This window comes from Triticum dicoccoides, chromosome 3B (assembly GCF_002162155.2).
Source record: "Triticum dicoccoides isolate Atlit2015 ecotype Zavitan chromosome 3B, WEW_v2.0, whole genome shotgun sequence".
Classification (NCBI taxonomy): Eukaryota; Viridiplantae; Streptophyta; class Magnoliopsida; order Poales; family Poaceae; genus Triticum; species Triticum dicoccoides.
The window spans coordinates 699390943-699416891 of record NC_041385.1 but is presented as its reverse complement, the minus strand read 5'-3'; positions in this window follow the sequence as shown (position 1 = coordinate 699416891).

The following is a 25949-nucleotide window of genomic DNA, read 5'->3' as shown; positions in this document are numbered from 1 at the left end:
CCGGTATGACGAAAACTAGGGCGGCAGGAGTGGAACAAAACACCAGGCATAAGGCCGAGCCTTCCACCCTTTACCAAGTATATAGATGCACTAATTAAATAAGAGATATTGTGATATCCCAACAAAATCCTGTCCACCATGGAGCAATCTTCAACTTCACCTGCAACTAATAACACTATAAGAGGGGCTGAGCAAAGCGGTAACATAGCCAAACAACGGTTTGCTAGGAAGGATGAAAAGGTTAGAGGCTGACATGGCAATTTGGGAGGCTTGACGAGCAAATGATAGGTAGCGCAGCAAAGCGATAGAACGAAGCAACTAGCATAGCAATGATAGTAGTGAGATCCAGGGTAGCGGTCATCTTGCCTGAAATCCCGCTAGGAAGAAGAACGAGTCCATGAAGAAGACGAACGGGAGTAGTCGAACAAATCCTCACAACTCCGGAACGAAACCGAAGCTAACGAGAGAAGCAAACCGGAAAGAAGCAAACAACATGGTAAATGCACAAGCATAAACATGGCATGATGCACAAACAAGTATGATGCATGTCCGGTTTAATGAGGCATGGCATGGCATGGCAAAGTGCAACAAACAATACTACAAGTTAAGTGGAGCTCAATATGCAACGAGTTGCATATTGACAAAACACCACATCAATTATTTAGTTCTCTCTCGGTTATGCTACTCATCAATATTAAATGTTGTTAAACATGGCAAGAGGTGAAGCTTATGAAAACTACCTATCTAGGCAAGTTTAAATGAGGCCGCAACAACAAACAACAATTCTGAAAAATCCTCATGTCCACATTTAGAATTTGGTACTATTCTGCCCTAAAACATATTTTAAAGTTGTTAAACAGGAAAATAAAGTGGACCATGTTAAACTAGGCATTTTTCCACCCCATTTACATATAAAGTTTATTAAAATTGAAGCTACGGTTATTTAGTTATGAAGTAAATCATTTTAGCATGTTATTTAAGCAAATTAAAACAAACAACACTTTAAACGTTTTAAACATGGCTGGAAGTGGCATATTATGAAACTAGATGTAATTCCAAGCATTTTACATATTTGAAGTATTTTAATCCGATGCACGGTTAATGAGTTATTATATGCATGAAGACTAGGGACTTTTCTGTAAAACAGCAAACTCTGGAATAATTAGACAATTCGCAGGTCAGGAAAAAAAATGCTATCGGGCCGAATCTGGAACAGGGGCCGAACAGGGCAGAGGCGCTGGGGGTCTCACCATGGGCCAAGGCCCGGTCGATGAGGGGAGGAGGCTGGACAGGCCGCGAAGGGGCGCACTGGGCCTAGGCGCGGTCAACACACGCAGGCGACGCGCCGAGTGTCGAGGCAGAGGCGCCATCCTCCTCTGCTAGACAGGAAGCAGAGCAGCGGCGGCGTGGAATTTGGCGACTGCGGGGCAACTCCGGCAAGGTGAAGACGGGGCGGCAGAAGATCCGGGCATGGGGAGGAAGGCATGGGCGCGCGGCGCCGGGGTGCTGCTGGCGAGGACCGGCGTCGGGGAGCTCGAGGACGACATCGTCCGGGCGCGGGAGGCGAGGATGGCCGGCGCAAACTCCTCGGGGGCTCCCTGTTGCACGAACAGAGGGAGCAGGTGAGAGAGGGAGGAGAGAAGGAAGAGGAAGGGAGAGGCAGGGGCGCAGGGTCCTGCTGAAGGTGGTCGCCGGCGACGTTCACTGGAGGCGGCGGGGTCACGAGGGTGAGGCTGAGGCGCCGGGACTTGACGGGGCAGAGGGACTCGTTCCCGGCGGCGATGGGGCCGCGGGCAACCAAGGCACTGCTGCTGGAGATCGAGCTCGCTCGATCTGGAAGCCGTGGGGAGGAGCTGTGGGAATGGGTGGATCGAGGGAGAGGAGATGGTTGGCCCGATGGGGAAAACGAGGAAGGAGGAAGCGACTTCGGTTGGTGGAATTGGGCGAGGGGATCGAGGGAGATCGGTGAGGGGATCCCGATGAAGAAAGTGGCGGCGGCCGACACGGAAGGATGGGACATTTATCCAAAAGTTTAGGGCTGGGGCCTAGTTTATATAGCAAGGGGATTAGGTCAGGGGCTATCCGGCCCGTCCAATCGAAATCGGGCGGTCGAGAAAAACAGGCTAGGGAAGCTCAAATAAGAAAACGGAGATGTTTTGTAGATGTTTGGGGATGATCTGAATCCAACGGTGATGACTGGGCGGTTCGGGTTCGGGGCAAGTTGTTGGACGCACGCAAGAGGGGGTCGGTGGTTGTGCAGAGAGGTTGCGTAGGCAGACAAATAAGAGGGGAACGAAACTCGGTTGGACTGGAACGACCAACGAAGGCAAAGCGGTCCGAGGGGGTCAACGAGGACAAGGGGCCTGACAAAATGACAACGGAGGCAAAGAGAGAAAGGGAAACTGCGAACGGTTACGTGTTTTTTAAAACATGCAGATGCAAAGCGCATGATGCTATGATATGAAATGCAAGACATGATCAAAAATGCAAAACAAAAACAAAAGCCCAACCACGAAGGAAATATCATAACGCATCTCCGGAAAAGGCAAGAGTTGGAGTTACGAATATGGAAAATTACATCCAGGGCGTTACACACAAGTAAGTGGTACTATCATTACTATATTATATGTTTTGGCATGAAAATGTGTATCACTACGATCGAGATTCAATAAACCATTCCTTTAGGTGCAAGACCATTGAAGGTATTATTCGAATAAACAGAGTAACCATTATTCTCCTTAAATGAATAACCGTATTGCGATAGACATAATTCAATCATGTCTATGCTCAATGCAAACACCAAAAGACAATTATTCAGGTTTAATACTAATCTTGATGGTAGAGGGAGCGTGTGATATTTGATCACATCAAACTTGGAAACACTTCCAACACATATCGTCAGCTCACCTTTAGCTAGTCTCTGTTTATTCCGTAGCCTTTTATTTTGAGTTACTAACACTTAGCAACCGAACCGGTATCTAATACCCTGGTGCTACTAGGGGTACTAGTAAAGTACACATTAACATAATGTATATCCAATATACTTCTATCGACCTTGCCAGCCTTCTCATCTACCAAGTATCTAGAGTAATTCTACTCCAGTGGCTGTTCGCCTTATTACAGAAGCACTTAGTCTCGGGTTTGGGTTCAACCTTGGGTTTCTTCACTAGAGCAGCAGCTGATTTGCCGTTTCATGAAGTATCCCTTCTTGCCCTTGCCCTTTTTGAAACTAGTGGTTTTACTAACCATCAACAATTGATGCTCCTACTTGACTTCTACTTTCGCGGTGTCAAACATCGCAAATACTTCAAGGATCATCATATCTATCCCTGATATGTTATAGTTCATCATGAAGCTCTAGCAGCTTGGTGGCAATGACTTTGGAGAAACATCACTATCTCTGGAAGATCAACTCCCACTCAATTCAAGTGATTGTCGCACTCAGACAATTTGAGCACAAGCTCAATGATTGAGCTTTTCTCCCTTAGTTTGCAGGCTAAGAAAATCGTCGGAGGTCTCATACCTCTTGACGTGGGCACGATCCTGAAATCCCAATTTCAGCCCTCGAAACATCTCATATGTTCCGTGATGTTTCGAAAACGTCTTTGGTGCCTCAACTTTAAACCGTTTAACTGAACTATCACGTAGTTATCTAAACGTGTATGTCCGATGTTCGCAACATCCACAAACGACGTTTGGGGTTCAGCACACTGAGCGGTGCATTAAGGACATAAGCTTTCTACTGTTCGCATAATAGCTACTGTCAACTTTCAACTATATTTTCTCTAGGAACATATCTAAACAGTGGAACTAAAGCGCGAGCTTACGACATAATTTGCAAAGATCTTTTGACTATGTTCAGGATAATTAAGTTCATCTTATGAACTCCCACTCAGATAGACATCCCTCTAGTCATCTAAGTGATTACATGATCTGAGTCAACTAGGCCGTGTCCGATCATCACGTGAGATGGACTAGTCATCATCAATGAACATCTTCATGTTAATCGTATCTACTATACGACTCATGCTCGACCTTTCGGTCTCTTGTGTTCCGATGCCATGTCTGTACATGCTAGGCTCGTCAAGTCAACCTAAGTGTTTTGCGTGTGTAAATCTGGCTTACACCCGTTGTATGTGAACGTAAGAATCTATCACACCCGATCATCACGTGGTGCTTCGAAACGACAAACTTTCGCAACGGTGCACAGTTAGGGGGAACACTTTCTTGAAATTTTAATGAGGGATCATCTTATTTACTACCGTCGTTCTAAGCAAAAAAGATGCATAAACATGATAAACATCACATGCAATCAAAAAGTGACATGATATGGCCAATATCATTTTGCTACTTTTGATCTCCATCTTCGGGGCTCCATGATCATCATCATCACCGGGATGACACCATGATCTCCATCATCATGATCTCCATCATCGTGTCTCCATGAAGTTGTCTCGCCAACTTATTACTTCTACTACTATGGCTATCGGTTAGCAATAACGTAAAGTAATTACATGGCATTGTTCAATGACACGCAGGTCATACAATAAATAAATATAACTCCTATGGCTCCTGCCGGTTGTCATACTCATCGACATGCAAGTCGTGATTCCTATTACAAGAACATGATCAATCTCATACATCACATATCATTCATCACATTCTTCTTGGCCATATCACATCACATAGCATACCCTGCAAAAACAAGTTAAACGTCCTCTAATTGTCATTTGCATGTTTTACGTGGCTGCTATGGGTTTCTAGCAAGAACGTTTCTTACCTACGCAAAAGCCACAATGTGATATGCCAATTGCTATTTACCCTTCATAAGGACCCTTTTCATCGAATCCGATCCGACTAAAGTGGGAGAGACTGGCACCCGCTAGCCACCTTATGCAACAAGTGCATGTCAGTCGGTGGAACCTGTCTCACGTAAGTGTACGTGTAAGGTCGGTCCGGGCCGCTTCATCCCACAATGCCGCCAAATCAAGATTGGACTAGTAACGGTAAGCATATTGAACAAAATCAACGCCCACAACTGCTTTGTGTTCTACTCGTGCAAAGAATCTACGCAATAGACCTAGCTCTGATACCACTTTTGGGGAACGTAGCAGAAATTTAAAATTTTCCTACGAGTCACCAAGATCTATCTATGGAGAGACTAGCAACAAGGGGAAGGAGAGTGCATCTACATACCCTTGTATATCCCTAAGCGGAAGCGTTCAAGAGAACGGGGTTGAAGGAGTCATACTCGTCGTGATCCAAATCACCAGAGATCCTAGTGCCGAACGGACGGCACCTCCGCGTTCAACACACGTACAGCCCGGTGACGTCTCCCATGCCTTGATCCAGCAGGGAGAGAGGGAGAGGTTGAGGAAGACTCCATTCAGCAGCAGCACGACGGCATGGTGGTGGTGGAGGACCGTGGCAATCCTGCAGGGCTTCGCCAAGCACCGCGGGAGAGGAGGAGGACTTGGGAGAGGGGGAGGGCTGCGCCAGAACTTCGTGTAAAGCTCCCATGCGCCTCCCCACTATATATAGGGGTGGAGGGGGCTGGTTTCTTGCCCTCCAAGTCCATTGGGGCGTTGGCAAAGGTGGGAGGAAAGAAATCCCATCATTTCCTTCCCCACCGATTGTTATCCCCCCTTTTTAGGGATCTTGATCTTATCCCTTCGGGATATGATCTTATTCCTTCTAAGGGGGGATCTTGGTGCGCCTTGACCAGGGGTGTGGGGCCTTGCCCCACTACCCACGTTCATGTGGGTCCCCCCATGCAGGTGGGCCCCACTCCAGAACCTTCTAGAACCTTCCCGGTACAATACCAAAAAATCCCGAACATTTTCCGGTGGCCAAAATAGGACTTCCCATATATAAACATTTACCTCCGGACCATTCCGGAACTCCTCGTCATGTCCGGGATCTCATCCGGGACTCTGAACAACATTCGGTAACTGCACACCAATTCCCATAACAACTCTAGCGTCACCGAACCTTAAGTGTGTAGACCCTACGGGTTCGGGAATCATGCAGACATGACCGAGACAGCTCTCTGGCCAATAACCAACAGCGGGATCTGGATACCCATGTTGGCTCCCACATGTTCCACGATGATCTCATCGGATGAACCATGATGTCAAGGATTCAACCAATCCCGTATACAATTCCCTTTGTCTAACGGTATTGTACTTGCCCGAGATTCGATTGTCGGTATACCAATACCTTGTTCAATCTCATTACCGGCAAGTCTCTTTACTCGTTCCATAACACATCATCCCATGATCAACCCCTTGGTCACATTGTGCACATTATGATGATGTCCTACCGAGTGGGCCCAGAGATACCTCTCCGTTTACACGGAGTGACAAATCCCAGTCTCGATTCGTGCCAACCCAATAGACACTTTCGAAGATACCTGTAGTGCACCTTTATAGCCACCCAGTTACGTTGTGACGTTTGGTACACCCAAAGCATTCCTACGGTATCTGGGAGTTGCACAATCTCATGGTCTAAGGAAAAGATACTTGACATTATAAAAGCTTTAGCATACGAAGTACACGATCTTTGTGCTAAGCTTAGGATTGGGTCTTGTCCATCACATCATTCTTCTAATGATGTGATCACGTTATCAACGACATCTAATGTCCATGGTCAGGAAACCGTAACCATCTATTGATCAACGAGCTAGTCAACTAGAGGCTTACTAGGGACATGGTGTTGTCTATGTACCCAAACATGTATCTGAGTTTCCTATCAATACAATTATAGCATGGATAATAAACGATTATCATGAACAAGGAAATATAATAATAACTAATTTATTATTGCCTCTAGGGCATATTTCCAACAGAACTAGGCTTCAATGACGACGAGTCCGGTGCACATATTGTCTTCGGCATTGCAAGGCGGGTTCCTCCTCCGAATACTTCATAGAAGATTTTGAACACAAGGATAGTGTCCGGCTCTACAAAATAAATTCCACATACCACCATAGAGAGAATAACATTTACACGGATTCAATCTGCTGACGTATTCCTAGGCATCACACCACGACCAAGTCTTTATTCGAATCATTTTTACTGTTCCACCTCATCGCGTTTAGTGAGGCGGTTTCCTTGGCACGTCTTGTCAAAGCAGAGATCGTGTCCCCTTATTCCGGGATTCTCATCAATACAGGAGTGGGTAACCCAATCGCGCCATCAATTACGGCGCTTGGGAGATAAGCGAGTTTTACCAGGCCGGTGGGGACGTATAGCTTCGTCCGTCCATATAAGGGGATAAGGATCCTCCTTTTCACACACACCTTCTTCCTCCTCTGCTCATCCATTTCCGCACACTCGAGCTCCCGCGCCCAAGTCCGCACATCTCGCCTCAACCTTCCCCAGCCATATCCGGAGGGGGAGGCAAGTGGATGGTCTCCTCCATCACGAAGGGACACATCAAAAAGCTGCGGAAGGCCGGATACTTGTCCAGCGACATCGCGCATCGGCTCCCCGACAAGGGGCAGCTTATCCCCACCCCCAGTCCACATGAGAGGGTGGTGTTGCTCACCCACTTCCTCCGCGGACTAGGTTTTCCACTTCACCCATTTGTCCGGTGGCTCATGTTCTACTACGGCCTGGATTTCCACGATCTGGCCCCGAATTTCATCCTCAACATCTCGGCGTTCATCGTCGTGTGCAAGGCCTTCCTGTGCATCCGGCCCCACTTCGGCTTATGGATGAAAACCTTCAATGTCAAGCCGAAGGTAGTGGGTGGCCGCCAGGCGGAGTGCGGAGGTGCCATGGTGGGCAGGATGCCCAATGTTATATGGCTCGAGGGTTCCTTCGTGGAGACCATAAAGGGGTGGCAATCGGGGTGGTTCTACATCACCGAGCCGCGCGACCCTAAATGGGTGGTGGCCCCTGAATTCCGATCTGGCTTCCCTACACAGCTCACCTCTTGGAAAGAGACGGGTCTGACATGGGGTAATTCGGAAGAGCTGACCGGACTCCAAACCTGCGTCCAAACCCTGGTGAACAAGAAGCTCAAGCTTGTCAACGTAGTCCAGGTCATGCTCATCCGCCGGATCCTCCCGTGCCAACAACGGGCCTTCAACCTGTGGGAGTTTGATCCGGCACAGCACCAAACCTTGAGCAGGCTCTTCGACACTACGTACGAAGATGCCTGGAAGGTGCTGTTCAAGGGCGTCGAGGCTCCCGCATCCGCTACCGAAGATCGCGGATTCAACTCGCTCAAGCCAGCGAGGTAAGCTATTTTACCCTTTACAGGACACTTGTTTTCCATAGGTTAACTCTATGCGGGATCTAAACTCCCCTACCTTTGATAGGCCTGGCAGAAGACGTCCGGGCAGGTTGACTGTCCGGCTCCCTTGCCAGAAGACCCACCGAATGCCCGATTGACGGGGCTGCTGGTTCCAGCACCTCACGTGGTGCCGAAGAAGAAGGCCAAGAAGAAGGCCACGGGAACTCGAAAGAGTTCCTGGCGCCAGGTGTTATCGGACTCATCGTCCGATGACTCTGAGGCGGACTCCACCCGTGAAGACGAGGAGGAGGAAAAAGAGGCCTCTCCCCCAGCAGGGGGAGAGAAGAAAAGGAAGGCCACCCCAACTGGGGAGGCCGGAGGGTCCAAGAAGGGAAGGACCCTTCCTCTAGACTACTCCACCAACGCCGACGACGGCGAAGAGGAGTGGCCACCGAGGGATAAGCCCCCGGCAACATCGTAAGTATCCGGATACCGGAATAACTCATGGCGTTTCGTTTGTCGTATAGAGTCTCCTAACACCGAATACAACCCTGCAGCCCGCCCAAGGACGGGCTCGACACTTCAACGAGCGGCTCCCTACCTCCGTCGGACATGAATAGCACTTCACTTCCGGCCGCCTCCTCTCCTCACGCTGCGGATGACGCTAAGGTGGGGTCCCAAAAGGGGCCCGGTCAGGAGGAGGGGGTCCCGGAGGTGCCACAAGGCAACCTCCCGGACTCCAGGCATAAGGGGGGTGAAACCCCAAAGGGCTCTAAGTTAGGCCCCGGGCCGGACTCCGCACCGGAACCTTTAGTGGTTCCGGAGTCCGGCAGGCGACCCCTTCGTAAGAAGGGCGAGACTGCGACGCCGGTGACCTCCGTCCAACCGGAGGCACCGGATAATTTGCTGGAGGCGCTTAACGGCGCCTCCATCAAGGAGGAGCACCACACTATTATGAGTGGGGTGATCCAGAAAGTTCAATCCACCAAGAGCGGGCTGACCGAAGCCTGTGCCAGCGTTCTAACAGGCTTTGAGGTATGTATTTAAGATATGTAAAAAATATTACTGCATAGACAGTAGCCCCTGATGCTCAGTTTTGTGTTCGGAAAGAAAAGCCGAACTGAGGATCTAAAAAGATGTACGCAGGAGTCTAACATAGGTATGTCAATATGGGGAATGCAGGTTGCGCTGCTGACCTCTGCCGCATTGACTACGGAGGTCGATGCATTGAAGCAGAGCCTCGAGCGGTCCAAGAACGGGCTCGGCCTTGCCAAAAAGCGGCTCGAGGACAAGGAAGGTAAGTAATACCTTATGGAAGTATATAAAAGATGTGGTTGCAAAAAATATCAGGAATAACATGAGAATTATAGGGGCCACGAATGAGGTGGCGACCCTGAAGGAAGCGGTATCCAAGGATGAAAGCAATGCGGCCATGGAGCGCGCCGAGGGAGAGAAGTAGGAGGTGTGGGTGGCGGAGGTGCGGCAAGAGCTCCAGGCTCTCGTGGATAAACACGAAAGTTTGGAGTGTGACTCAAAGACTCGAGAGTCCGAGCTCACCTCGGCTCTTGAGAGCGCCAAAGACGCTAAGGCCGAAGCCCAAAAGGCCCTCCAGGAAATTGAGGCGATCAAAAAGATAGCGACGGGTAAGGAATTCTTCATGCAAAGCAAACACGTGAAAGTGAATTACTTGTTACTTACCCGAATCCGGAGCTCTCCAGGAGCATTCGCAGATCTGCCCCGCAGTGTGTCCGATGCTGCCGCATTCTACCGGGCCGAGGAGGGGAGCTCGATGGAGAAGGTGTTCTGGTCTCAATATGCTGAGGCCGGACACTCGGTGCCCTTGAGCGACCAGCTGAAGCAGCTGGTCGAGCTCCATAAGGTGGCCGAACAGGCCATGAAGGGCCTCATAGTTCAGCCGTGGCCTAATGAAGCCGTGCCTGGGAGCTACTTCGGGCTGTTGAGGCAGCTGGTGGACGCCTATCCATGGATTGAAGTCGTCAAGCGCTCCGTCTGTATCGAAGGTGCCCACAGGGCTCTTGCCCATGCTAAAGTGCACTTGGGCAAGATGGACGCTGAGAAGCTTGTGACGGACGCTCCACCGCCGGGCAGGGAGTATCGCACGCCCGAGATGTATTATGCGGGCGTCCTGAAGGGTGCCCGCCTTATAGTGGGTGAATGCTCCAAAGATGTAATTTTTGAGTAAACTCGCATTTGTTATCATGTACGCTTGAAAACTTGTTCATATGCGCTAAGCAACGCTTGTGAATTTAAAATATTACCTTCTGTGCGACCGTTTATTAAATTTGAGAGATGGCGAGTCGTCGGCTTCTGCCCCCATGCCGCGAGTGCTGGGGTGTTCGGGATAAACTTGAGCGCTCCTTTTCCCATTCTTGGGTCCTTCGAGGGAGGTGCTCAACGCAACAAACAACGCAACCGGACTATAATGCTTGAACACTCTCACTTAGCCATAGAATTCTATAATTTTAAATTTCGGCGAAGCCCCTAGTATTCGGAAGACTGAATTCGGGGCGCTATCCATGCCTGGGCTGGACAAAGTCGGCTCCTCACTCTAACCAGCATAAGTCTTTAGGGACTCAAAAACCTCTCGAACAGCGACCGGCTCTCGCCCTATCATGACGGCCAGTTTTAGCTTTCTCCACTGAGGTGCTCAACCCAGCTCAACCGGGGCACAATCGCAGTGGTTCTCCCAGCGCTACCTTAGCCGATATAACGGAACGTAAGGCACCAAAACATGGGAGCCGGGCAAACCCAACTATTGACCCAAGACATGATTCGGAGCTGATGCATATAATGCTATAAGTTCGGGGTGCCGCACTTTTGAAAGTGTTCAGACTTATCACACCATATTTTGGGGTACTTAAGCCCCTGGTGTATTTGGCCGTACCAAAGCGTACGGATGCAACATGTCATAAGTGAACATACATAGACAAAAAAAGGAATGCAATAATAAGCAAAAGCTATGCATTGTTTTATCAAAAAAGCTGCGGTAAAAGCAGAACGATACAAATAGTGCGATAAGCAAGGGACGGGACTATGTGACATGTCCCCCTCCAGAAGCGAGCTACGGGATGATATGTAAAACAGGTATACTGCTCATTATAGAGACCACCTGGACACTTGACGTAGCTTTCTGCTTCCCTGGCTGTTGCATCGTGTGTTCGGCGATTATACTGCCGGACAAGGCTTCTTGATAGAGGAGTCCTGAAAGTAAGAAAAAAGAATTACACAATCGGGAGCCCCTGGTGCGGTTGAGCCGCATTCTGGGCCTGCCGTGGTCGTGCCCCTCCCCCTATGCCCATGGTATTTCCAGAGCGTAATTATGTACATGTAGTACTGGTTTTGTAATTTCGCGAGGGCTGGGGTTGGGGCCGCATTGCTACGTGTGCTCGGGACGTGCCGGGCGGTCTTGTTGTAGTTTACTCCGGGCGCGCTTGACGGTGTCTGGACGTTTAATAGCCGAACTCGAGAGTTGCCTTGAGAGGTTGCTTTGTATTTCCGCCGTGAGGGCCGCCGTATGCTCCTCCGTTCGGAGAGAGCGTTCGGTGTTTCCGTTGACTGCAATGACTCCTCGAGGGCCTGGCATCTTGAGCTTGTGGTATGCATAGTGCGGCACCGCATTGAACTTTGCAAATGTGGTTCGTCCGAGCAGTGCGTGATAGCCGCTGCGGAATGGGACTATGTCGATGATTAACTCCTCGCTTCAGAAGTTATCCGGAGATCCGAAAACCACTTCAAGTGTAACTGAGCCTGTACAGTTGGCCTCTACACCTGGTATGACGCCTTTAAAGGTCGTCTTTGTCGGTTTAATCCTTGAGGGGTCTATGCCCATTTTGCGCACTGTATCCTGATAAAGCAGGTTCAGGCTGCTGCCTCCGTCCATCAGGACTCTAGTAAGGTGAAATCCGTCAACGATTGGGTCTAGAACCAATGCGGCGAATCCGCCATGACGGATGTTAGTGGGGTGGTCCCTTCGATCAAAAGTGATCGGGCAAGAGGACCACGGGTTGAACTTTGGGGCGACTGGCTCCATCACAAATACGTCCCTTAGTGCACACTTCTGCTCCCTTTTGGGTATGTGGGTTGCGTATATCATGTTCACCGTCCGCACTTGTAGGGGGAAGCCCTTCTGTCCTCTATTGTTCGGCGGCCGGGGCTCCTCCTCGTCGTTGCTATGCAGCCCCTTGTCATTGTTTTCAGCATGTAACTTGCCTGCCTGCTTGAACACCCAACAATCCCTGTTGGTGTGGTTGGCTGGTTTTTCGGGGGTGCCGTGTATCTGGCATGAGCGATCGAGTATTCGGTCCAAATTGGACGGGCCCGGAGTATTTCTTTTGAATGGCTTTTTCCGCTGACCGGGTTTAGAGCCTCTGAATCCGGCATTGACTGCCGTATCCTCAGCATTATCGCCATTAATGTGGCGCTTGTGCTTGTTGCGACGCGACCTGCCGTTGCTGTCCTTGGTATCCGAATTACCAGGGCTCTTGGTCATGTTGTTACTATGAGCTAGCCAGCTGTCTTCTCCCGCGCAAAAGCGGGTCATGAGTGTTGTGAGGGCTGCCATGGATTTCAGCTTTTCCTATCCTAGGTGCCAGGCAAGCCACTCGTCGCGGATGTTATGTTTGAAGGCTGCAAGGGCCTCTGCATCCGGACAGTCGACGATTTGATTTTTCTTGGTTAGGAACCGTGTCCAAAATTGTCTGGCCGATTCCTATGGCTGCTGAATTATGTGTCTTAGGTCATCGGCGTCTGGTGGTCGCACATAGGTGCCCTGGAAATTGTCGAGGAATGCGGCTTCCAGGTCTTCCCAACAACCAATTGACTCCACTGGCAAGCTGTTAAGCCAATGCCGAGCTGGTCCTTTAATCTTGAGTGGGAGGTATTTGATGCCGTGTAGGTCATCACCGCGGGCCATGTGGATATGAAGGAGATAGTCCTCGGTCCAGACCGCAGGATCTGTTGTGCCATCGTAAGATTCAATGTTTATGGGTTTGAAACCCTCAGGGATTTGATGATCCATCACTTCGTCTGTGAAGCATAGTGGGTGTGCGGCGCCTCTGTATTGGGCTGTATCATGACGTAGCTCAAATGGGTTTTGTCTGCTGTGTTCGGCCCGGCTGGATTTGCTGTATCCGGCATGACGGTTGTCGTCATGTGTAGTGAGGTGCCCATGCGATCCATAGATCGATCTTGTCTTCCTTGCCTTGTCCTCCAGTATATCTCGCAGGTCTAGCACATTTCCCCGTGCCTTGGTATTTTTTGAGCGGCGCCGGGGTGCGGCTTGAGTGGAGGGCCGAGAGGCCTCTCTGTCGCGGCCACGAGGTGGCCGGTCGGCCGCATCCTGCGCTGGTGATGTAGGTTTGAGTGCTTCCTCCTCTAATCGGGGTAGCAGACTGTGTTTTGGGTAGCTCTTGGAGGGGTGTTCGAGTTCGTACTCTTCGGCCGCAAGGACTTCAGTCCATCTGTCAGCTAGTAAATCTTGATCAGCTCTAAGTTGTTGCTGCTTTTTCTTGAGGCTGCTTGTCGTGGCCATAAGCCTGCATTTGAAACGCTCCTGTTCGACGGGATCCTCAGGCACGACAAATTCGTTGTCGTCGAGGCTTACCTCGTCTTCAAAGGGAGGCATGTAATTATCGTCCTCTACCTCTCTGTCTGCCGCTCTCTCATGAGGTCTGGCTTCTCCATCCTCCTGTGATGAATCCTGCTGGAGGGGGTTGTCTTCGGCACTTTACGGGGTGTTATTGTCTCCCGTGCCAGAATCATCATTCTTGCTGTGGCGGGATTTAGAGCGGCGCCGCTGACGCTGGCGCTTAGGCTGTTTCTTGGAGGGGTCATCCTCCGTTGTTCCATCGCCGTTCCCATCTTTTGGGATGTCCACCATGTAGATGTCGTATGACGAGGTGGCCTTCCAGTGCCCTGTAGGCGCTGGTTCTTGGTCGTCTCCTGCATCGTCATCCATACCGTCAATGTCTTAAGAGTCGAAGTCGAGCATTTCGGTTAAATCATCGACAGTGGCTACAAAGTGGGTGGTGGGTGGGCTTTGAATTTCTTCGTCGTCCGCATCCCAACCTTCCTGACCATAGTACGGCCAGGGATCTCCTGATAAAGAGAGAGACTTTAGTGAATTCATGGTGTCGCCAAAGGGCGAGTGCTGAAAGATGTCCGCAGCGGTTAACTCCATGACCGGCACCCAATCGGATTCGATAGGCAGGGGCGCGGAAGGTCAGGAATCCAGAGAGGAGTCCGGAACCTTGGAGTTACGAGCCTTGCAAAGGATAGGGATAGTATTCGGCTCAATCGCCATAGAGATAGCAGCCCCTGAGGCGGTGTCCAGCCACCCGTCCTCAATCGGTGCAGTCGGCTCCGAGCTAAGGGTCGGAGCGGACACTGGTGCGGCCTCCAGGGCACTGTCTGGCGGCAGAGCTAGATCATGCCCATCGTGACAGTGGGGCGTGCTTGGCTGGGGCTCGAACCCGTCGAAGATCAAGTCTCCGCGGACACCAACCGTGTAGTTCAAACTTCCAAATCTGACCTGATGGCCAGGGGCGTAGCTTTCGATATGCCTCAGATGGCCAAGCGAATTGGCCTGCAGTGCAAAGCCGCCGAATATGAAGATCTGTCCGGGGAGAAAAGTCTCACCCTGGACCGCATCGTTGTTGATGATCGGAGGAGCCATCGGGCCTAAAGATGACGACACAGAGGAACTCTCAATTAAAGCACCAATGTCGGTGTCAAAACCGGCGGATCTCGGGTAACGGGTCCCGAACTGTGCGTCTAGGCGGACGGTAACAGGAGACAAGGGACACGATGTTTTTACCTAGGTTTGGGCCCTCTCGATGGAGGTAAAATCCTACTCCTGCTTGATTAATATTGATGATATGGGTAGTACAAGAGTAGATCTACCACGAGATCAGAGAGGCTAAACCCTAGAAGCTAGCCTATGGTATGATTGTTGTTCGTCCTACGGACTAAAACCCTCCGGTTTATATAGGCACCGAAGAGGGTTAGGGTTACACAGAGTCGGTTACAATGGTAGGAGATCTACATATCCGTATCGCCAAGCTTGCCTTCCACGCCAAGGAAAGTCCCATCCGGACACAGGACAAAGTCTTCAATCTTGTATCTTCATAGTCCAGGAGTCCGGCCGAAGGTGATAGTTCGGCTATCCGGACACCCCTTAATCCAGGACTCCCTCAGCAGGTGCTTACCTAGTCCAATCGGGCGCGCGCTGCTCAGTCACTAACGTCTATTAAGCTTCGGCTGATGCATACGACACAGAACGCCCATACTATGCCCACGTGATGGTTAGTGCTATCAGGCCAGAGGCCCCTCGGATCAAATATCCAAATCGTAGTGGATTAGGAACGCGCAGTAACAAGCAGAGACTCATGAAAGATGTGACCCCGTTGCCCCGTCTCGAGGACTTGCAGCAAGGACTAAGAATGCCAGGCCACATCTTGTAATTATCTCGCGGGACCCTCCACGTCAACCCGACTCCACATCACTCGCAATTAAGCTCGCGCGGGTACCCCTCAGGGCCGACCCATCTTCAGTAACATGGTTTAGTGTAAAGTCATAGTAACCATAGTAACCGTGTGTCTAAACATCAAGGGGAAAACCCGAGGAATCACCCCTGGTGAATTTCACTCGATGTAATCATCAAGGTGAATGTAAGAGGAATCACCCCCGAGGTTCACACTTGAGTGGTTGCACAACAAAGTCGTATCGGAAGTGGTTAAGGCGGAATCACCCTTGATGACCACGACCGAATAACTACACTACAGGGTTAACATCAAAAGTGTTGTAGAGGTCTCACCCTCGTCACTCGATGGTAACCCAGCAGTGTCGAGCAACTAAGGGGAAAGTGATGTGCGGTGTCGGGGGCTGGTCTTCGATGATGAAGCAAGGGCAACAAGGACAAGGTGGGGGTCACTGATGGATCACTAACCAACCTATACTAAGCATTTTAGGATAAGCAGGTAAGGTAACAATAAGCAGGTTACAAAAGCAGGCTATGCATCAGAATAGGAGCAAACAATAACAATAGCAAAATCTAATGCAAGCCTGAGAGAATGGAATGGGCGATATCGGGATGATCAAAGGGGGGGCTTGCCTGGTTGCTCTGGCAAGGAGGGGTCGTCGTTGACGTAGTCGATCATAGTGGCATCGGTAGCCATCACGGGGTCTACCGAAGAGAAGAGGGGGGAAGAAATAGTAAATACATAGTAAGAAAGAGCATAACAGGACAACAGGTAGAGCTAGACGTGTTCTAACACGGTGCTACACGCTACCGGCGAAGGGGGATAACATCCGGGAATGCTTTCCCGAAGTTTGGTATTTTTGGACAGATGAAAAGAGAGGGGACGGTTCCATGTTCATCATGCTACGGGCATGTGACAGATGAATGGACCGCGTATTCAGATTCGTTGGATTTTTCTGAGCAACTTTCATGTAGAAAACTTTTTCATCCGAGTTACGGATTATTTTCTATGAATTTTCTAAGTTTTAAACATATTCTAGAATATCTGAATTTATTATTATTTCAAAAATAAAATTACCTAAACTGCTATGGGTACACAGAGAGGTGTACCCAGTAGTGTGCAAGAGGCTGACAGGTGGGGTCCAGTTGACTGCCATGTCAGCAGTCAACTGGGTTCGTTGACTGGTCAAGGGGGTCCACTAGACCCACCTGCCAGTGACTGGACTGGCCCAGTCAGCATGTTTGACTGGTCAACGGATCCAGTGGGACCCGTGTGTCAGTGAGTGTGAGTTTTAAGAAAGTTTTAAATAATCTAACTAACTAGGTGGGTCCACGTGTCAGTATCACTTAGCAGTTAATAGATTTAACTTGAACCTAAACTAATCCTACTGCTAAATTAATAGGGCAGGGGCCTATCTAGCCGTGGCGCAGCAAGCAGGCCGGCGCACAAGCGCTCGTGCAGGCAGGGTCGGCCGCGGCGCTGCCGGCAGCGGCGACCAGCGCGGCGGCGCGGCAAGTAGGCAAGCAAGGGTGGCCGGCGGCAGCGGGACAGAGGCGGGGCGACACCAAGGGGGCAATGGGGGGTGGAGCAACAGGCAAGGCGGGGCTCATGGCGACGGGCGCGGCAAACGCGAACCCGTCCGGAGCTCAGGCGCGGGGCGTACCGGGGTCGCGTGGCACGGGCACCCGCGGGGGCGGCCGGGCGGAGGCCGGCATGACGGCGGCAATGATGAGCAGGGCGTCGGACGGCGCACGGGCTCACTCGGGTGCGAGGTTGCAGCTCGCAACCAAGCAAACTGAGGCACTAGGAGGCACCTACGGGGCTCCAGGAGCACGTGCACATCAGCGGAGCGCGATGGGGAACACGGTAGTGAGTTATTCCCCGGCCATGGCGGACGGCGGGGCTCGATGGTGCGCGGCCTCGGCCCTTGCTAGCTATGGTAGGAGAGTGGGGAAGAGGAAGGAAGGAGGTGAGGCGGGACTCACAGCGGTCCGGCAGGGCAGGGTAGTGGCCTCGGAGAGGCGCCGGAGACGATGGATCGAAGCAGCGGACGTCGGTGATCGGAGAGGAAGTAGAAGACGTGGCGATGGTGTTGCGGCTCCCCGAGCTTGATGCAGTGGCATGGATGACGAAGAAGGGCCTCCCAAAGGTAGGGAAGCACGGTGGCCGCAGGATCGACGCAGGCGCGGCGACGATGGTGTCGGCGGCACGTGGTGGGGAAGGAGGCGGCGCAAAGAGGAGAAATGGAGGGTGCGTCTAGGGTTTGTTCCAGGGCGAGGAGGGGTCTCTTATCCTCTCGGGGCACCGGTGGATGGTTGCCCCGTGGCCATTGGCACCATGGACGTGCGCCCGGTGTCCACGGGGGCTTCTGTGAACACAGGAAGATGGAGATGGGAGGTGGGCTGGGACGGCATACTGTGCACGCATGGCCCATGTGCACAGTGGGCTGCCATGTTTTTCTTTTTATTTAATAACAGAGAGAGGAAATGAATTATTTGGGCAGTCTGTTGACTCGGGAAAAACTTGGGAAGGGTGTCATTAAATCCCTGGTGATTTTAGACACTTCCACAAAAAGTTTAGGCAAGTTTGGAATTCATTTGACTTTTTTTAGAAAAAATAATAGGGCATTTAAAGTGTTGTTTTGGCACTGTTTTAAATGCTTAGGCCCATATGAGTTGAAGATGATGTTGTTTTCCTTAACAGCATTTGTTTTGGAATATTTGCTAGATGATGAACATTTTAGTTTTGCAATTTGAAGAAATAAATATTTGCTTTATTTCAAGTATGAATTTAAAGTTGGGTTTGGGACAAGCGGCATTTTGACTTAGTGAAAAATGCGCACATGGACCATTAATTAGCTTGATGATAGGGTTATCATCTGGGGATGTTACAGGGCAGGTCGAGCGGGCCAATGGCCTCATCCTATTCGTCATCATGCTGCGGCTCGTCGAGCCGCTCACCCGGCAGCTGGCTCGACGAGTTGCCCGTCGTCCTCTGGAGTCTCTAAACTACACCAGACCAGTCGACCAGGTTCACCCCGTTCTTTCTCATCTACGGAGCCGGACCCGTCATCCCGACCGACGTCGAGTTCAACTCGCTGCGTGTCGTGATGTACATTGAAGCCAAAGCCAAAGAAGCCCGCAAAGACAGTGTCGACCTACTCGAAGAAGCCCGTCTCCTGGTGCTCAGCCATTTGTCCATCTACCAGCAAGGCCTGAGGCACTACCACAGCAAGAAGATCAAGCCCCTCGCATTTCGCGAGGGTGACCTCGTCCTCTGACTCATCCAAGAGTAAGCCGACCAGCACAAGCTGTCCCCTCCATGGGAGGGACCATTCATCGTCGGCAGGGCTGAGGGAGTCCTGGACTAGGGGGTGTCCGGATAGCCAAACTATCATCATTGGCCGGACTACAAGACTATGAAGATACAAGATTGAAGACTTTGTCCCGTGTCCGGATGGGACTTTCCTTGGCGTGGAAGGCAAGCTTGGCGATACGGATATGTAGATCTCCTACCATTGTAACCGACTCTATGTAACCCTAGCCCTCTCCGATGTCTATATAAACCGGATGGTTTTAGTCTGTAGGACAGAACAACAATCATACCATAGGCTAGCTTCTAGGGTTTAGCCTCCTTGATCTCGTGGTAGATCTACTCTTGTAATACCCACATCATGAATATCAATCAAGCAGGTCGTAGGGTTTTACCTCCATCAAGAGGGCCTGAACCTGGGTAAAACATTGTGTCCCTTGTCTCCTGTTACCATCCGCCTAGACGCACAGTTCGGGACCCCCTACCCGAGATCCGCCGGTTTTGACACCGACATTGGTGCTTTCATTGAGAGTTCCTCTGTGTCGTCACCGATAGGCTCGATGGCTCCTTCGATCATCAACACCGATAGGTGGTAGTTTCCCTGTTCCCCCCTTCACCCTCCTCCGAAGGCGCTACCTCCAACATTTTGATTAACACGGGATCCGGCATGGTCTCAGGGAGGGGGGCCGGACACCGTATCAGTTTTGCTCACGCTATCCACTCCTGTTCAAGGGATAGCCGGTTAAAAGGCAAATCCGTGATAAATAAATGGATGATATGTCCGGACACAGGGCTACTTACTTGAGTATCCGGGCGATTGCAGCTTAGGCCAGCGTCCTCGGTCAAGTCCGGACACACTTCTTGTGATCCGAAGAACAGTTTGTACATCTCCATGGGTCTTGTACCCATAAAGCATTGGAGAGCTCATGGTCCCTCCGGATTAAATTCCCACAGGCGGAGGGGGCGACGTTTGCAGGGCAGAAGACGCCGAATCAGCATAACCTACGTCACTACGACCAGATTGATCTCCCTCTCTTGGAAGTCTCGAATCCGGCCCTGCAATAGGGGTACGTCCTTGGATGGCCCCCAGTCGAACCCTTTGTTAACCCACGATGTCAGCCGTTGTGGAGGGCCCGGGCGAAAGGCGGGCGGCGGCCTCTGCCTGCTGCCCCGGGGAGCGGTGATATAGAACCACTCCTGTTGCCACAAGCCGAGCTCCTCCTGAAAAGAGCCCTCGGGCCATGGAGCATCGGCCCTCTTGCTTATAACCGCCCCGCCGCACTCTGCCTGACGCCCCTCGATCATCTTCGGCTCCACATTGAAGGTTTTGAGCCACGAACCAAAGTGAGGGGTAGTGCGGAGGAAGGCTTCGCAGACGACAATAAATGATGAGATATGGAGGATAGACTCCGGAGCCAGGTCGTGGAATTCCAGCCCATAGTAAAACAGGAGCCCCCTCACGGAGGGATCCATCAGGAAGCCTAAACCCCGATGGAGGTGAGGCACGAACACGATACTCTCGCCAGGCTCAGGAGTAGGAATGACTTGCCCTTGGGCAGGCAACCTATGCAAAATCTCGTAGGTTAAGTACCTGGCGTCTCTCAGCTTTAGCACGTCCTCTTCCGTGACGGAGGAGGGCATCCACCGGCTCTGTAGGTCGGAGCCGGACATTGTCGAAGGTCCGAAGTGCCCGAATCTGGAGCCCTGGGTGTTGGAACTCGGGGCGAGGGGCGGATTCGATTGAGGATTGAAGAAAAGGAACGGTCCTTGGTCTCATTATAAAGAGGGAGAATACCAAGAGCCGTCCCCGTGACCGATTGGAACTCGCCTTCGATGGAGGGGGCGTTGCAACGGGCGCGGTTGGGTTACCCACGTCCGTATTGATGAGAATCCCGGGATAAGGGGACCACGATCTCTGCTTCGACAAGACGTGCCAAGGAAACCGCTTCGCTAAACGCGCTGAGGTGGTATAATAAAAACGATTCAAGTAAAGGCTTGGTTGTGGTGTGACGTCACGCCGCGGAATACGTCAGCAGATTGAACTTGTGTAAATATTATTCTCTCTACGGTGGAAGGTGGAATTTATTTTGCAGAGCCGGACACTATCCTGGTGTTCACAATCTTCTATAATATATTCGGAGGAGGAACCCGCCTTGCAATGCCAAAGACAATATGCGCGCCGGACTCGTCGTCATTGAAGCCTGGTTCAGGGGCTACTGAGGGAGTCCTGGACTAGGGGGTGTCCAGATAGCCGAACTATCATCATCGGCCGGACTCCAAGACTATGAAGATACAAGATTGAAGACTTCGTCCCGTGTCCGGATGGGACTTTCCTTGGCGTGGAAGGCAAGCTTGGCGATACAGATATGTAGATCTCCTACCATTGTAACCGACTCTGTGTAACCCTAGCCCTCTCCGATGTCTATATAAACCGGATGGTTTTAGTCCGTAAGACAGAACAACAATCATACCATAGGCTAGCTTCTAGGGTTTAGCCTCCTTGATCTCGTGGTAGATCTACTCTTGTAATACCCACATCATCAATATCAATCAAGCAGGACGTAGGGTTTTACCTCCATCAAGAGGGCCCGAACCTGGGTAAAACATTGTGTCCCTTGTCTCATGTTACCATCCGCCTAGACGCACAGTTTGGGACCCCCTACCCGAGATCCGCCGGTTTTGACACCGACAAGGGCCTTATGCGATTGCAACGTGTACTACCTCATCGACGCATGCAAGTCAAACAAGCGCAAGAGAGACGCCGTGGGTGAAGAAACAACCCGGTGGAACGCAAAACTGTTGGAAATATGCCCTAGAGGCAATAATAAATTAGTTATTATTATATTTCCTTGTTCATGATAATCGTTTATTATCCATGCTATAATTGTATTGATAGGAAAGTCAGATACATGTGTGGGTACATAGACAACACCATGTCCCTAGTAAGCCTCTAGCTGACTAGCTCGTTGATCAATAGATGGTTACGGTTTCCTGACCATGGACATTGGATGTCATTGATATCGGGATCACATCATTAGGAGAATGATGTGATGGACAAGACCCAATCCTAAGCCTAGCACAGAGATCGTGTATTTCGTATGCTAAAGCTTTTCTAATGTCAAGTATATTTTCCTTAGAACATGAGATTGTGCAACTCCCGGATACCGTAGGAATGCTTTGGGTGTACCAAACGTCACAACATAACTGGGTGGCTATAAAGGTGCACTACAGGTATCTCCAAAAGTGTCTGTTGGGTTGGCACGAATCGAGACTGGGATTTGTCACTCCGTGTGACGGAGAGGTATCTCTGGGCCCACTCGGTAGGACATCATTATAATGTGCACAATGTGATCAAAGAGTTGATCGCGGGATGATGTGTTACGGAACGAGTAAAGAGACTTGCCGGTAACGAGATTGAACAAGGTATCGGTATACCGACGATCGAATCTCGGGCAAGTACAATAGCGTTAGACAAAGGGAATTGTATACGGGATCGATTGAGTCCTTGACATCGTGGTTCATCCGATGAGATCATCGTGGAACATGTGGGAGCCAACATGGGTATCCAGATCCTGCTGTTGGTTATTGACCGGAGAACGTCTCGGTCATGTCTGCATGGTTCCCGAACCCGTAGGGTCTACACACTTAAGGTTCGATGATGCTAGGGTTATAAAGGAAGTTTGTATGTGGTTATCTATTGTTGTTCGGAGTCCCGGATGAGATCCCGGACATCACGAGGAGTTCCGGAATGGTCCAGAGGTAAAGATTTATATATGGGAAGTCCTGTTTTGGTCACCGGAAAAGTTTCGGGTTTTTTCGGTAACATACCGGGACCACCGGGAGGGTCCCAGGGGTCCACCAAGTGGGGCCACCGTCCCCGAAGGGCTGCATGGGCCAAGTGTGGGAGGGGACCAGCCCCAGGTGGGCTAGTGCCCCCCCCCCACAAGGGCCCAAGGCGCCTAGGGTTTGGGGAGGGGGCGCCTCCACCTTACTTGGGGGGCAAGTTTCCCCTCTTTCCCCCTTGGCCGCCCCCCTAGATGGGATCTAGGGCTAGCCGCCGCCCCTAGGGGTGGAAACCTAGGTGGGGGCGCAGCCCCCTCTCCCCTATATATAGTGTAGGCAAAGGGGCAGCCCAACAGACGAAGTTCTTCTCATGTTGGCGCAGCCCTACCTCTCTTTCTCCTCCTCTCCCGCGGTGCTTTGCGAAGCTCTGCTGGATTGCCACGCTCTTCCATCACCACCACGCCGTTGTGCTGCTGCTGGATGGAGTCTTCCCCAACCGCTCCCTCTCTCCTTGCTGGATCAAGGCATGGGAGACGTCACCGGGCTGCACGTGTGTTGAACACGGAGGTGCCGTCTGTTCGGCACTAGGATCTCCGATGATTTGGATCACGACGAGTACGACTCCTTCAACCCCGTTCTCTTGAACGCTTCCACTTAGCGATCTACAAGTGTATGTAGATGCACTCTCCTTCCCCTCGTTGCTAGTTTCTCCATATATAGATCTTGGTGACACGTTGGAAAATTTTGAATTTCTGCTATGTTCCCCAACAGTGGCATCATGATCTAGGTCTATTGCGTAGATTCTTTGCACGAGTAGAACACAAAGTAGTTGTGGGCATTGATTTTGTTCAATATGCTTACCGTTACTAGTCCAATCTTGATTCGGCGGCATCATGGGATGAAGCGGCCCGGACCGACCTTACACGTACTCTTACGTGAGACGGGTTCCACCGACAGACATGCACTTGTTGCATAAGGTGGCTAGCAGGTGCCAGTCTCTCCCACTTTAGTCGGATCGGATTCGATGAAAAGGGTCCTTATGAAGGGTAAATAGCAATTGACATATCACGTTGTGGTTTTTGTGTAGGTAAGAAACGTTCTTGCTAGAAACCCATAGCAGTCACGTAAAACATGCAAACAACAATTAGAGGACGTCTAACTTGTTTTTGCAGGGTATGCTATGTGATTTGATATGGCCAAGAAGAATGTGATGAATGATATGTGATGTATGAGATTGATCATGTTCTTGTAATAGGAATCACGACTTGCATGTTGATGAGTATGACAACCGGCAGGAGCCATAGGAGTTGTCTTTATTTATTGTATGACCTGCGTGTCATTGAACAACGCCATGTAATTACTTTACTTTATTGCTAACTGGTAGCCATAGTAGTAGAAGTAATAAGTTGGTGATACAACTTCATAGAGACACGGTGATGGAGATCATGGTGTCATGCCGGTGACGATGATGATCATGGAGCCCCGAAGATGGAGATCAAAAAGGAGCAAAATGATATTGGCCATATCATGTCACTATTTTGATTGCATGTGATGTTTATCATGTTTATGCATCTTATTTGCTTAGAACGACGGTAGTAAATAAGATGATCCCTCACTAAAATTTCAATAAAGTTTTCCCCCTAACTGTGCACCATTGCGAAAGTTCTTTGTTTCGAAGCACCACGTGATGATCCGGTGTGATAGATTCTAACGTTCACATACAACGGGTGTAAGCCAGATTTACACACGCGAAACACTTAGGTTGACTTGACGAGCCTAGCATGTACAGACATGTCCTCGGAACACGGAAGACCGAAAGGTCGAGCATGAGTCGTATAGAAGATACGATCAACATGAAGATGTTCACCGAAGTTGACTAGTCCGTCTCACGTGATGATCGGACACGGCCTAGTTGACTCGGATCATGTAATCACTTAGATGACTAGAGGGATGTCTATCTGAGTGGGAGTTCATAAGATGAACTTAATTATCCTGAACATAGTCAAAAACCCTTTGCAAATTATTTCATAGCTCGCGCTTTAGTTCTACTATTTTAGATATGTTCCTAGAGAAAATATAGTTGAAAGTTGACAGTAGCGATTATGCGGATAGTAGAAAGCTTATGTCCTTAATGCACCGCTCTGTTTGCTGAACCCCAAACGTTGTATGTGGATGTTGCGAACATCGGACATACACGTTTTGATAACTACGTGATAGTTCAGTTAAATGGTTTAGAGTTGAGGCACCAAAGACGTTTTCAAAACGTCGCGAAACATATGAGATGTTTCCAGGGCTGAAATTGGGATTTCAGGCTCGTGCCCACGTCAAGAGGTATAAGACCTCCGATGATTTTCTTAGCCTGCAAACTAAGGGAGAAAAGCTCAATCATTGAGCTTGTGCTCAGATTGTCTGAGTGCAACAATCACTTGAATCGAGTGGGAGTTGATCTTCCAGATGAGATAGTGATGTTTCTCCGAAGTCATTGCCACCAAGCTGCTAGAGCTTCGTGATGAGCTATAACATATCAGGGATAGATATGATGATCCTTGAGGTATTCGCGATGTTTGACACTGCGAAAGTAGAAATCAAGAAGGAGCATCAATTGTTGATGGTTGGTGAAACCACTAGTTTCAAGAAGGGCAAGGGCAAGAAGGGATACTTCATGAAACGGCAAATCAGCTGCTGCTCTAGTGAAGAAACCCAAGGTTGAACCCAAACCTGAGACTAAGTGCTTCTGTAATAAGGGGAACAGCCACTGGAGCAGAATTACCCTAGATACTTGGTAGATGAGAAGGCTGGCAAGGTTGATGAGGGAGTCCGGGACTAGGGGGTGTCCGGACAGCCGAACTATCATGATCGGCCGGACTCCAAGACTATGAAGATACAAGATTGAAGACTTCGTCCCGTGTCCGGATGGGACTTTCCTTGGAGTGGAGGGCAAGCTTGGCGATACGGATATGTAGATCTCCTACCATTGTAACCGACTCTATGTAACCCTAGCCCTCTCCGGTGTCTATATAAACCAGATGGCTTTAGTCCGTAGGACGAACAACAATCATACCATAGGCTAGCTTCTAGGGTTTAGCCTCCTTGATCTCGTGGTAGATCTACTCT